This window comes from Camelus ferus, chromosome 21 (assembly GCF_009834535.1).
Source record: "Camelus ferus isolate YT-003-E chromosome 21, BCGSAC_Cfer_1.0, whole genome shotgun sequence".
Classification (NCBI taxonomy): domain Eukaryota; kingdom Metazoa; phylum Chordata; class Mammalia; order Artiodactyla; family Camelidae; genus Camelus; species Camelus ferus.
This window is the reverse complement of record NC_045716.1, coordinates 9,752,621-9,766,635: the sequence shown is the minus strand read 5'-3', so window position 1 is coordinate 9,766,635 and position 14,015 is coordinate 9,752,621. Positions and strand designations below refer to the sequence as shown.

The following is a 14,015-nucleotide window of genomic DNA, read 5'->3' as shown; positions in this document are numbered from 1 at the left end:
ACAAAGATGTAGAGCATCTTTGATTTTCTGGAAGTTGTGCATTACCAACATCTTGTATTTTTCACTCCTTTATGAGTAAATACAAGTGTTAAAAATCGAAGCCTTCTGATATGTATAATTATATGTGTTTTGGAGAAAAATAAAATAGGAAAAAAGGGAGAGTTAGTAGAGAGAGGGCCTGCCTGGTAAAGTGACATTTAAATAGAATCAGCCTTGGAGGTTTTTGGTGTAAGAACCTTTGAGGTGAATTGAATAGCATGTGCTAAGGCCCTGAGGTACAAGCATGTCTGGTAAGTTCAAACTTCAAGGAGACAGTGGCTGGAGGAGAGAGACAGTGGCTGGAGGAGAGAGACAGCAAGGAGAGTGGTATTCAAAAAGTTGGGGAGTGGTAGGGTATAGAAGTTCATATATGGCCTTGTAGTCATTGTAAGGACATTGGATTTTATTTTCATGAAATTGGGAAGCCCTAGGGCGTTCCAAGTTAGGGAAGCAATATATTCTGATTTATGTTTGTACAGGGTCACTTTGGTTGCTCTTTTGAGAATAGACTGGAGAAGGGCAAGGGGAGAAGGAAGAATCTGTTGCATTAATCTGGGCAAGATATCAGGGTGCAGCTGGGCTAGGGTGGAGGCCGTGAAGGTGGTGAGAAGTGGGAAGATTCTTGTTATATGTAGAAATCTGAGTTGACAGAATTGGATATTGAATGTGGGGGATGAGAGAGAAAGAGAAGTTGAGGATGGCTGCAAGATTTTTGCTTTGAGGAACCAGAAAGAATAAACTGCTTTATTTTGAGATGGAGAAGACTACAAGAGAAGTGGGCAGGGCACACAGCTGGGGGAGGGGGAGGGGATGGGGAAGTGGTACCTCGTTTTTCAGATTGGGTCATATTAGTTTGAAACACTTGATAGACATCTAAATTGAGATACCAAGTAAGTGACTGGATAGGTGAGTCTGGAGTTTAGCAATCAAGTTCCATTGAAAATAGAATTTGTATTTTTGAAGCATTAGCAGAGAGATGGTGTTTCAAAACCATGACGCTGGATCGGATCACCTAAGGTGTAGGTGAAAAGTCTGAAAGGCTTTTCAGACTTTTTGGACCACAGCTACAGTAAGAAATGCGTGTCGTGTGGTACACACACACACACACACACACACAGTCACACACCGATTCAAAAGCCAATGAAACAAAACCGATCCTTACCACGTATGTTGCATTCCAACATTTTCAATTATATTTTTATATATTTCACAAAACGTACTGGTCATGACCCTCTAAACTGACTTCATGGTCCACTAACGGTGACAACCCACATTTTGAAAAGTCCTGGCTTAGATGAATATAAGCAGAGAAGAAAAGAGGTTTGAGGATGGAGTCCTGGTGCCCAACTAAATGTTAGAGGTTAACAAATGAGGAGGAGCCAGACAGGCTTCTGAGAAGGTGTGGTCAGTGGAGAACCAGTTCTCTCGGACACAAGTGGTCTGTTTCTTTGCTCCCGGCCTGGCTCTCTCTCATCTCACCTCCCATGACCACTCTCCTCTTTCTTCTATTTCATTCCTTGGATGGACATGGACACATCCTCTTCACTGCCCAGAGGCTAGTGTGTTTAATTGCCCCAGACTGTATGCTTGGACTATCACAGTGGGATTACAGTGCACACAGAGTGATGTACGAATCAATGTTTCATATTTCTGTTTCTTCAATTTCTTAGCAATCCACAGCAGAGCAGACTTCTCACTGGCTCCTTTCTTCTTTAGGCCGGTGACATCAGACTCTCTAAGGCCAGCCCACCTCCTCTTTCCTTAGACCTTGTTTGATTCTCCTTTTCTGTGTCTCACAAGGAGACTATGCCCAAATTCTGTTTGTCTATTAAGAGGAGAAATTCAGCTTCCCTTTGGGCCATCTTTCTCTTCCAGACTAAACATGGGACCTATTTTTACGTAAGTAAAGGCTTATTAAAATGTATTTCCAAACAGAAAAGAATTCTCTTCCCCCAAATAATTCTGCACTCCTCTTAAGGAAGCCAACCTGAATACGTAGAGCTTTCAAAACACCAGTTTCCCACTTGTAGACTTCATGTGTCTATTTCTATGTGCCATGTAGTGCTTCTCCAGGCCCAAGACCCCAAGAATAAAACTTTAAAAACAGAGGAGTCCTAGGTATTGCAGCAGATTATTGGATTTCCATGTTTAGGGACCATCATGCTATTTCTGTGGTACTTGGTAATTTTAGTTTTGAAATTGCTAATTACACAGTTTTATTTTAGTATCAAAATGAATGTATAAACAAAGTGTATTTATAGCCAAATGTTGAAAAATACACTTTACAAAATGCAAAACCATGTAAAACTTTTCAAATCCAGTGTAATAAACTACTGTTAAAACAGGAAATCTGACATCACATCAGTATTAAGGAGACACAAGGTTGTTGTTGGAGATATAGCTCCCAGTGCTACGAGAAAGAAACTTGCTATAAAAGTTTCTTTTGGAAATGACTATAAAGTAATTGTTACCATAGAGCTTGTGCCAAAGGAATGGGTAATTGCACAGATTATGAAATGAAGTTAAAGATTGGGTCTGTATGTCTAAGCTGATTTTCACGTTGTTTGAATCTAGGGTGGTATCAACATAAAAGAAAGTGAAATGATTTGTGGAAAATGTTCTTGTTTAGAACGGGGGTTGATTTGGCCTGCTGCCTGTTTTGTAAATAAAGGTTTAATGGAGCACAGCCAAGCCCACTTATTTAGTATTGTTTATGGCTGTTTATAACAGCAGAGTTGAGCAATTGCGATAGAAACCGTATGGCCCGCCCACTGCCCCTCGAGACTAAAATATTTACCACCTGCCCATTACAGATGATGCCTGCTGACTTTGCTTTAGACAATCAAAAACTATTGCTCAGTTTTCAGTCTCACCAGTACGATGTCTTCACCCAGCTACAAATAGGAAACTTGAATTCTGATCTTCAGATATTTTGATGAGAGAAATAAAATTATTATGAAAGTCTTGAATTTGATGTTCTTTCAATATATAGGATAGTTTCTTTTTTCTTCTATAAATTGGCATACTTGGGAAGTTATTTTGGCAGATCACTCAGATACAAAATGTATGGATTTTTAAAACCCTCTTTTTTGTAAAAAAAAAAAAAAAAAAAAAAAAACTAGGAAACTAAAAGTAACTTCGAGGTGTAATTGAGATATATTTGCAATAATTCAGTTTACATATATTGATAGTCTGACATGTAAGTTATAATAAAATATTTACATAATATAAGAGGAGATATAGTTATATAATTAGCCAAAGAGTAACAATTAAATTTGTTCTATTCCAGTACAAGATTTCTGAGATTAAGGACTTTTCCCAAAAGAATATTAACACATTTAATATGCCATTATTTTGAAAAGATATTTTAGAAATTCTTAACTCAGAAATGCGATATGGTTTTTACTTAGCACCTACTATGAGTCAGTGTCCTGGGAGATTTGGAGGAAAATGTCTGGACTTCCTCAAATTCCTATTCTTCCACCTTGAAACTTACCTATAGAATCCTTTTCTCCTATCTCAGGAAGAGAGTCTTCTCCAAGGCTATACTCCCACCTGGGACTATGCTCCATCCCTCCTGTTTCTGCTGAGGTCTTGCTCACTCATCAAGACCAATTGCCTCATGTATCTTTTTTTTCTTTTAATAGTTTCTTGAAGGTTTTTTAAAAATTTTTTTTATTGAGTTATATTCATTTTACAATGTTGTGTCAAATTCCAGTGTAGAGCACAATTTTCAGTTATACATGAACATACATACATTCATTGTTACATTCTCTTTCGCTGTGAGCTACCACAAGATCTTGTATATATTTGCCTGTGCTACACAGTACAATCTTGTTTATCTATTCTACATTTTGAAATCCCAGTCCCTTCCCAACCCCCATCCCCCTGGCAACCACAAGTTTGTATTCTGTGTCTATGAATCTATTTCTGTTTTGTATTTATGTTTTATTTTTTTTAGGTTCTGCATATTAGCAATCTCATATGGTATTTTTCTTTCTCTTTCTGGCTTACTTTACTTAGGATGACATTCTCCAGGAACATCCATGTTGCTGCAAATGGCGTTATGTTGTCATTTTTATGGCTGAATAGTATTCCATTGTATAAATATACCACCTCTTCTTTATCCAGTCATCTGTTGATGGATATTTAGGCTGTTTCCATGTCTTAGCTATTGTAAATAGTGCTGCTATGAATATTGGGGTACAGGTGTCATTTTGAAGTAGGGTTCCTTCTGGATATATGCCCAGGAGTAGGATTCCTGGGTCATATGGTAAGTCTATTCCTAGTCTTTTGAGGAATCTCCATACAGTTTCCCACAGTGGCTGTACCAAACTGCATTCCCACCAGCAGTGAAGGAGGGTTCCCTTTTCTCCACAGCCTCCCCAGCATTTGTCATTTGTGGACTTTTGAATGATGGCCATTCTGACTGGTGTGAGGTGATACCTCATCATAGTTTTGATTTGCATTTCTCTGATAATTAGTGATATTGCATTTTTTCACGTGCCTATTGATCATTTGTATTTCTTCCTTGGAGAATTGCTTGTTTAGGTCTTCTGCCCATTTTTGGCTTGGGTTGTTTGTTTTTTTCTTATTAAGTCGTATGAGCTGCTTATATGTTCTGGAGATCAAGTCTTTGTTGGTTTCATTTGCAAAAATTTTCTCCCATTCCATAGATTGTCATTTTGTTTTACTTATGGTTTCCTTTGCTGCCTCCTGTATCTTTGATCTATTCATCTTCAGTATATTTTTCCTCTCAGCCTACCAGCGTCTCAATTTCTGTCCCTCCCTAAATAGAATCTCTATGTCAAAACCATCTGCCTTCCAATGTGTGACACTTTCATTCTTTCACTTGAGCTAGTAGCATCCACGAGTTGCTTCTGCCTGCTGAGCCCTTGATCTGCTGCTTGCCCAGGCTGCTGGAATCACACTTCCTTCAGTTGCTAATGACCCAGTCGCAGAGTTCCATTTTCAGTCTCCATACTGTTGACCTTCTCTTCTTGAAATTCTTTCTTACTTTGGCTTCTGACTTCACTTCTCCCTGACTCTTTTTCTATGACTTTGTCTTTATTTTTGTTTTTGTTTTTTTTCTGGATCTGCCTCTGGCTGCTCCTTGAATTTGATGCACATCAGGATTCCCTTTCCATTTGTTCTTTACCATGTCCCCTTTCCTGTCAGGTCTCTAAACTTTACAGAGACTCCAGCATTCAGACCCTTGAGAATTCCTGTTCTCAATTTCTATCTCCTTTCTATCTGGCCTAGACCCCAGTACACATCACTTCAGTTGCTCTCTTGCCAGAAGACTCATCCTCCTCATTGCCCCATCTTTTTTGTATCTTTTCTTAAAATTCTTTGACATTAGATGTACCCACCACTCTTTTTCTCACTTTCCTCTGGGCTATTGCATTCAACTGGAGAAAATCACAACTGTTGTTCTTCAAACTGAGTTGCTTAGCCATTCCTCTTCTGTGGCCTTGATACCTTTCTCCTTTGTATTTCTCCAAAGGAATTTATTTCATATCTTTTTCATTTAAACTTCTTAACCTTCACTCATCATTCTTACTCAGAGCTGGTAGCCTTGCCTTTAAGAAAGTGGTAATTTGATATTCAATTTTCATTATCTCTTCACCTTGAAACTTCATTGTATCTCTACATCTCCCACTCCTTCCCTGCTACTCTGAGTAGAAGATATCTGTCTAAAAATTTACCTCGTGATAATTTTGCTTCTCTAAGTTTCCTCTTTCGTCTCCTCCAAGACTGAGATCTTTTATTCATCAGTCACTTCCTCCCCATCATGCATTTTCAACCTCTCTTTCTCTGTTACTTAAATCTTTAAGGCCTACAGATGTGTTCAGATCTCTTTGATTTTTAGCTACGACCACAACCAACTCCCTTTCACTGCGTTAAAATAGGCCCTCTTATAAACGGCCATGGGGCCACCTTTCTGGAAGGCAATTTGACAATATGTAAATATTCTTAAAATAGTCTTTTAAGCGCCCGACTTTTCTCTACTTAGAAATACAACTTAGGGAGAAAAATTGGAAATTTTACTATTAAAAAATTTGCATCTCTTCCCAAACTTAAATGTCAGTGTATGATTTGTTTAATAAATGGTAGTTACGTTTAAGAAGAATCTTAGTCGGCTAGAGAAAGTAAAGTCAGATGGAAATGGCTCAACCAAATCTTCACTGAATTGTTGTTAAATATTTTATCATTTGGGACAAAAAATTCAACTCACACGTGCTTACAGATTTGGAGAGATTTATTTGTTCATGTAACAAAAAACACCAAAATTGGGGTTGGTTTCAATTGAGGCCTGATAAAGTGGTGCAAATTATGTCTGTGCGGACTCTCAACAGCATAGGCAATAAACCTGTAGCAGTCTCATAGGCAGAGTTACTACTATTTTTGCCTTAGCATAGTTCCTACAGTTTGTCAGTAGTCTTAACACATACTCTCCTCGCCTTATCTACTCAACCAAGACAATCACAGAGTGAACCTAAAAAAAATACTTGCATATATAGCACATAATGAAATCTGTGAAAATGCAGTATTATGAAAATGAAATAGGAAAATGAAATATTACTCATTTTCTAGAATGATATTTGAAAGTTAGAATCCATTTTTGTGATATTTAAATTTTTTCTACAGTGGGTGTGCACAACTCTATAGCAAATACAATCCCAAACTGCAAATACATACTTAACACAGATAAATTTATAAAAGACTATAAAGAAACACACCAAAATGCTAACAGTAGTGATCTTTCAGTGCTGGTGTTACAGGAGGTTTTTTATTTTTTTATCTTCATATTTTCATGTGGGTAATGGGCACAAATCTCAATCCACAAACAAAGGCCAAAAAATACAACACTCTTTAGTTTATCTACAAATCAACCTACGTTCTGTCGGTGTTGCGATATCATGTACACATACACACCATATGCAGAGAGAGCTGATGGCTACTCTGTTTATTGATTCTTAGAAAAGGATTTGTACAGAACATGCATGGTGCCTCACATATCATCTAAGTTATAACAATGTTAATAATTTTAAGCTATTTAGGTTCCCAGGCTCCTGCAGTAAGCACAGGATGTTACATGATCAAGGACAGATTGTTTTAAAGTTCGTCACAAAACTTCTTAAGTAACCATCTCTTAGCCAGCTGTGCCCGTCTTAGGTTGTCCTCCTCTGAGGATCTTACCTGTCGTTGGCTATCCAGCTGTCCATGCTGGATACATTAAATAGGCCATCTCTTATCCAGCCGGCTACGTGACATTTCTCACAGCTTGTTTATCAGTTCAGCCCATGGCTTATTCTCTAGAGCCTTCAGGCGGGGGCCTACATATCCCCTCTTTTTATTAAAAGCAAGGAAACAATCCTGTTGCGCAGAAGCAAGCAGTCCCATCATAGCAAGAGTTTGTTGTTGAGCTTCCTGTTGCTTATGTAAATTATACATCCATTTTAAAAGATATAACAAGGCAATACAGATCCATACAAGCATGCCAATATTAATAAAAATGCGTAAATTAAGCCCGTTAAACCAATTTTTAGGCTTAAGCCAATGTAGTCCATTTTCAATTTGCTCAAATACGTTTTGTGCAAAAGCATCATGGATATTATGAAATTGAGTTTCCAACTGGTCTTGTAAGGAGTTAATATGTTTTCCCCAAAAATCATTAAATGCTCCTTGTTGTCTTCCAATCCATTTTATGGCAGCCTCAAGAGCCTGTAGTCTAGCCATGATTCCACGATCTATGTCAACCTGTGTTTGTAGCCGTTGAGTTACATTAGTCAAAACCTTCTCAACTATATGGGCAGTATTAATAGAGGATATTAGAGCTTTTGTAGCAGCTGCAGCCGTGGCAATTATGATTATTGCTGATACAATAAAAGCAATGAGTGTAGCTATAAATCTTTTTGGCCTAACTTTCTTGAAAGACTCTAATAGCACATATAAACTTTACTCATTAGACCAGGTTTTGTTCAGGGTAACTGGTAGCCATACATGAGCTCATTGTTTTAGTAGTCACTAATATTTTTATGAGTCAAACAATCAGAATACCAGAAAGGAGGAAATAAATTGGTGATATAAATATGGTCAGTAGTAATATTAGGAGGGAAGGGACCCCAAACTAAAATGTAACCAGAATCAGAAACATTGGTAATTAATGACATAGAATAATTGCCTGACCCATTAATACAGTCTCCATGATAAAGAATTTTGTCAATAAAAGGCAGTCTGAGGCTCCAAGTGGTCTTATGCATAGGACTAAAAATAGTGTTGCCATCAGTTGTAAAATGGGTCCGGAAAGTCCATGTTCACTCCAAGTAATTGGTGCCAAAGAATTGTGTCCAAACTGAAGAGACATGTTATTACTTAACAAATGTCCATGGGGCCCCCAATCCAAGAGAGTTTCATTGAACAAGGATCTATTATGAGGACGTTGTATCCTGCAGGGTGACCACTGAACAGAATAAAACTTATATTTCCAGTCAGTTTTTGGTTTACACATGGGGACAGGTGGTACTTGTGACACATTCATAATTTCATAAGTAGTAGTTGATACAGCTGTAATAAAAGTTAAATTAGCTGCTTGATTCCCCTTCTTAGGTTGATAATACAAGTACAGTTGCTTCTGTAGATTAATACATTCAGTATGTGACTTACTATATACACTACATAAAGGTAGATTATGAGAATATAGTGTCAATGTTTGGTTGCTGCGCAGATGTTCTTGTGTTGCCTCAGGAGGTATCCATGTGCCACCTGTCCAAGCAGAATTGTTCGAAGCAAGCGGGGGGTCTGCATGCCACCAAGTTCAAGGTGTGCATAAGGGAGGGTTTAGAACATAAGCCCAATAAGGTAGATTAAGCTCAACGTGCAAGCAGGCAAAGAAGAAAGAAGTAAGTATGAGGGTGTAGAACCATACTTTACCCCTTGTCAGCCGTCCTTTTCAGTGAACTTCTTAACTCTCTTCTTGGGTACCCACTTTAATCTAGCACCTGTATCAATATATAAGACCCCTTCTCCCAACATTTTACATCAGAAGTCCCTTCCCAAGAATCAGTAAATGGTTTTTTAAAATTTATACCTTAACTCCTTTTACATCTAAAGGTGGGTATAAACTTTTCAGCTGGTGTAAATCTACTTAGTCTTCAATTTAAAAAATTAAGTGTAAAAAGCGCATGATATAATATATTATGGCTTTCTTGTATTTTATAATTATTTCCCCCTTTCCTATGTAAGCACCCCTGTAGGTGTCTGAGGTGTATTTAAAACAATAAGAATAATAGGTAATTTAGGTTGCAACCAGTGTGAAAATAGAGAATTTAAAGCTTCATTAACCTTTTAAAATTCTTTGATAGTTTTAGGGGTTAATGTACGTAATGAGGTAGGTTCCCTATCTCCTTCTAACGATTGAAATAAATGATGTAATAGGACTGTAGGTATTCCTTAAAAAGGTCTGATCCAGTTAATATGTTTTAGCAATTGTTGCAATTGAACTAATGTCATAGAAGGCTTGATATCTAATTTCATATTGTGTGGCCTGATAGTTTGTGTGTTAATAGTTATCCCAAGAAATTCCCAAGGTTGCATTTTTTGTACTTTATCTTGAGCAACAAAAAGGCCCTTGGTTTGTAAAATTGTAACAGTTTTTTGAAATACAAGGAGATTAGGTTTGTTTTTTATAGTCAGTAAAATGTTATCCATATAATGAAAAATATATGCCTGAGAAAATTGTTGACGTATAGTTTCTAAAGTTTTTCTTACTAATTGCTGACATATAGTAGGCACTATTTTTCCTACTATATGGAATTTCCATTGATAACGTTTAGGAATCTCCTGATTGTTATAGGTAGGAACAATAAAGGCAAATTTTTCTCATTAGCTTTGTGCAAAGGTAATGAGAAAAAACAATCCTTTATGTTAATAACAAGTAAGCGCCAAGAGTCAAGAACAAGCGAAGGATTGGGTAGCCCCTTTTGTAAGGATCTCATAGGTTGCATTACCGCATTTATAGCACGCGAATCTTGAAATAATTTCTATTTTTTTTATTATAAAAACAAGTATGTTTTAAGGACTAATAGAATGTTTTAAATGGCCCAACTTTAGTTGTTTTGAAACCAATTTTTGTAATGCTTGTAGTTTTCTTTAGGAAGGGCCATTGTTCCCCCAAACAGGCTGCTGTTGGGTCCATGTTAGAGCAATGGTAATAATATTTGGGATAGTAGCGGCAGTCCCTATCCTTAAGGATCAATCTTTAAGGTCAGGTTTCACTGAGCAAGAAGGTCCCTGCCCCATAGAGTGCAGGGTATTGGTAATATAAAAGGAGTTACAAAGGCCATTTTATTTTTAGGCTCCTGGACCTTTAGTGGGTGCCATCAGTTCATCAGTTCACCAACTCCTTAACAGTAACATCAGATTTGTGTTTTTGCCAATCAGAAGGCCAATGAAAACTAGTTTTGTCCGCTCCTGTGTCTAATAACCCTGTAAATAGCTTTCCTTGTATTGAAACTGTTAAAACAGGTCTGTTATCAGTTAATGAATGTGTCCAAAAAACTTGCTGTCCTGTATGTCTGAAGCCCTTACCTCCTCTATTATTTTCAGCAAATTTTTGAGCAGGTAAATAAGGTATCAAAATAATTTGAGCAATTTGAGATTGCTTAGGAACAATGTAATAAGAAGAGGCATGAACCATAATTTTAATTTCTCCAGTATAATCATTATCAATAACACCAGGTAAAACTGTTAATAACCCTTTTAAGCCCATAGATGATCTCCCTATTAGCAATCCAAAATACCCAGAAGGTAAAGGTCCCCAAACTCCAGTAGAGATTAAGTAGGTTTTATTATTGTCATTTATCAACTTATTATCAATAGTCATTAGATCTAAATTTGTGCTCCCGGGGGAAGCTGTGATGAGGTCAGAAATGGTGAGATGGGACTTTGGCTGACTGTGATTTCCTATATTTGTTTTTGAGAGGCACCTGGGAGGATGCCTTGCTTTGAAATAGCCTTTAACAATTGCTGCAGAATATGGAAATAAATCTTTTGCTGTACTGTCAGCTGCTGTCCCATGGTTACATTGCGGCGTGCCTGATAGGCTGAAAATCCCCGATATAAATTTGTTCCTTTACTTACATGTAGTCGCCGCGCTGATATCATGCTGCTGCTTAGTAAGCTGTTGCTCCATGAGTATTCCTCGGCACGCCTGATAGGCTGAAAAGTCCCCCAAAATTTCCTTAGTTCCATTTATGTGTTTGCCGAGTCTGATATCACGTCAGGGTCACCATCTGTCGGTGTACACATACACACCGTATGCGGAGGGAACTGATGGCTACTCTCTATTGATTCTTGTAAAAGGGTTTATATAGAACATGCATGGTGCCTCACATATCATCTAAGTTATAACAATGTTAATAATTTTAAGCTATTTAGGTTCCCAGGCTCCTGCAGTAAGCACAGGATGTTACATGATCAAGGACAGATTGTTTTAAAGTTTGTCACAAAACTTCATTAAGTAGGCCATCTCTTATCCAGCTGGCTGTGCCCGTCTTAGGTTGTCCTCCTCTGAGGATCTTACCCATCGTTGGCTATCCAGCCATCCCTACTGGATACATTAAGTAGGCCATCTCTTATCCAGCCAGCTGACATTTCTCACAGCTTGTTTATCAGTTCAGCCCATGGCTTATTCTCTAGAGCCTTAAGGTGGGGGCCTACACGTTCTATTTCAAGCCTTCAGTTGAACTGGGAGGTAGAATTTTATTTAGTGTTCCTGGACCTATGACTAAGTTCCAGGGGTGTTCAACAGGCTGCGGACTCTAGGGATCAGATTAGCTCTCTGCCATCCTGTCTGTACTGGCAGAAGGTTGGATGTCATTTCCTATCTGGCTTCCAGATGTCAGTTCACTCACCTCATGGTTCTGCTTTCTTACCTTGCTGAGAGGCCTCTCTGAGTCTGGTTTTCTCTCAGCTAACTCTGCGGCCTTCTTGGGTGCTCCTGGACCACCTAGGGCATGAGAAATTTGATAAGGTTATATAAATCCCAAATGTGCGTGTAGTCAGCTCTCTTCCACTGCTCCCATACCATGCTAGACAGAAGGAGACTCCCCCGAAATTGGCATTTTTTTTCAAGTTACATGTAGAAAACCAAGCACAGGTTTTCTCTTTCTGCTATCTCTTGCTTACCCGGATTTTCTGTCATGTCCCCCTTCAATTCTGAGCTCGATGCAGCTCCTGTGGAGGCCCCCAGCTCAGGGATATAACCATATGGGAAGTTCTTTAATTTTTCCTTTCCTTTCTTCAAGTCTGGAAGCTTATCCATTGTGAGGATGGGAAAAATTGATTCTTTTTTATCATGTATTTTTCCAAAGTTTTTATTTCTAGCACAAGGTAGATATTGTATTGAATTCTCTAAGGTAAAATGTTCTTGACTCAAAATATTAGGCATTTATTTTAAAAAATCTTGCAAAATCTTTGATTTTGAAACCTACAATATTTTCTCTCCATTTCTAAACTATTTTACTTCTCTTGAGAAAATGCATGTGTTGCCTTTTAGTTTAAATGAGGAAAAAGACGTAGTTGATGAGGAGTAGAAGTGAAAAATACGTTGATAGTACATGTATCAAAATATGATCTCTGTGTTTATTTCTAAATTTTCTTTTTCCCTTTTTGAATAAATTTAACGTGTAACATTGTATGAATTTAAGGTGTACAATGTATTGCTTCAATACATTTATATATTGTGATATAATTGTAGTAGACTTTGTAGTGACATTAATCATGTTACATAATTTATAGTACACTGCTATTGTCTTCATTGATTACATTGTGCATTAGATCTCTATGATTTATTTACTGTCCACTAGAGGTTTATACCCTGAAAAAATATCCATTTTGTTCCCCTTTAACCCCCATCCCCCAGGAACTGCCATTTACTCTCTGTTTTCTACAAGTTTGGCATTTTTAGATTCCACATGTAAGTGACATCATACAGCACTTGTCTTTCTCTGTCTCCCTTATCTCACTTATAATGTGCTCAAGGTCCATCCATCGTGTTGCAAAGGGCAGGATATCCTTTCTCATTACTGAAAAATATTCCAAAGTTTCTTTAGAAAGCATATTTTTCTTTCATAATCAGAAGAAAAACATTAAGTAAACGCACAAACAACCCTCCTTTGACCCTTTTCCCCACGTGGGCTCTGCCACGTCTCTTGCCTTCCCTTTATAGTTAATCTCTTCAACAGAACATTACTCTTAACTTCCCGTTGTTTTCAAACCACCTCTGCCAAATATAATGGACTCTTTAACGTCTGTCTTACTTGTTTCTCTTTCACACGGACGTTGCAGACTCCTCTCGTGTTGACACTCTTCTTTCCCCTGGACTCCGAGGTACCACTGTGTTTTGGCACCTGCATCTCTCTCTGTCTCTTTTCATTCTCTTTTGCAGTGTCTTGTCTTTGCTCTTGAACGTTGGCATTGTCCAGAGGTGAGCTGTTGACTCTCTTATCTGATCACTCTGCAGGCTCTATCCTGACTAGTCTTTACTCTGTCACTGTTGGCTTTCGTTACTTACCACTGACATTCTGCTTCTTGGCAAATTAGATCCATACCTATAATCTCTCTTCTGGGCTCTAGAAGTCAGCATCTCATATCCATGACATCCAAAACTGATCTCGTTATCTTTCTGCTTAATTTGTTTTTCCTTCTACATTTCCTCTAAGAACCTCACTGCCATAGATGCAGTTATAAAAGACAAAAATGTTGCAGTTATTACATGTTTCTCTCTTACTTTTAATTCCTCCCTACTTGATTTGTGCCCGTGTTGTATCTGCCCTCTGTTCTCCGTTCCCACTGAAATGACACTGATTCCATATGGATTATCTCTTTTCCTGAACTACTGCTGAAGGCTTTTAACTACTCCTTGTGCCTGCTGTCTCCTATGACCTCAATCTGTTCTCCTTTCTGGATAT

The 14,015-nt window shown here is 37.9% G+C and overlaps 2 long non-coding RNA genes across 2 annotated transcripts in view; one reads left to right on the top strand and one right to left on the bottom strand.

The window, feature by feature from the left end:
• Positions 1-14,015, top strand: part of LOC106730010 — a 357,525-nt gene that overhangs the window by 105,674 nt on the left and 237,836 nt on the right. The window lies entirely within an intron of this gene.
• Positions 6,287-12,231, bottom strand: LOC116658649. Its single transcript, XR_004313872.1, has 3 exons — positions 11,979-12,231; positions 11,185-11,336; positions 6,287-9,065 (listed from the first exon to the last, which is right to left on the bottom strand). It is a non-coding gene; the product is annotated as an uncharacterized LOC116658649 (long non-coding RNA).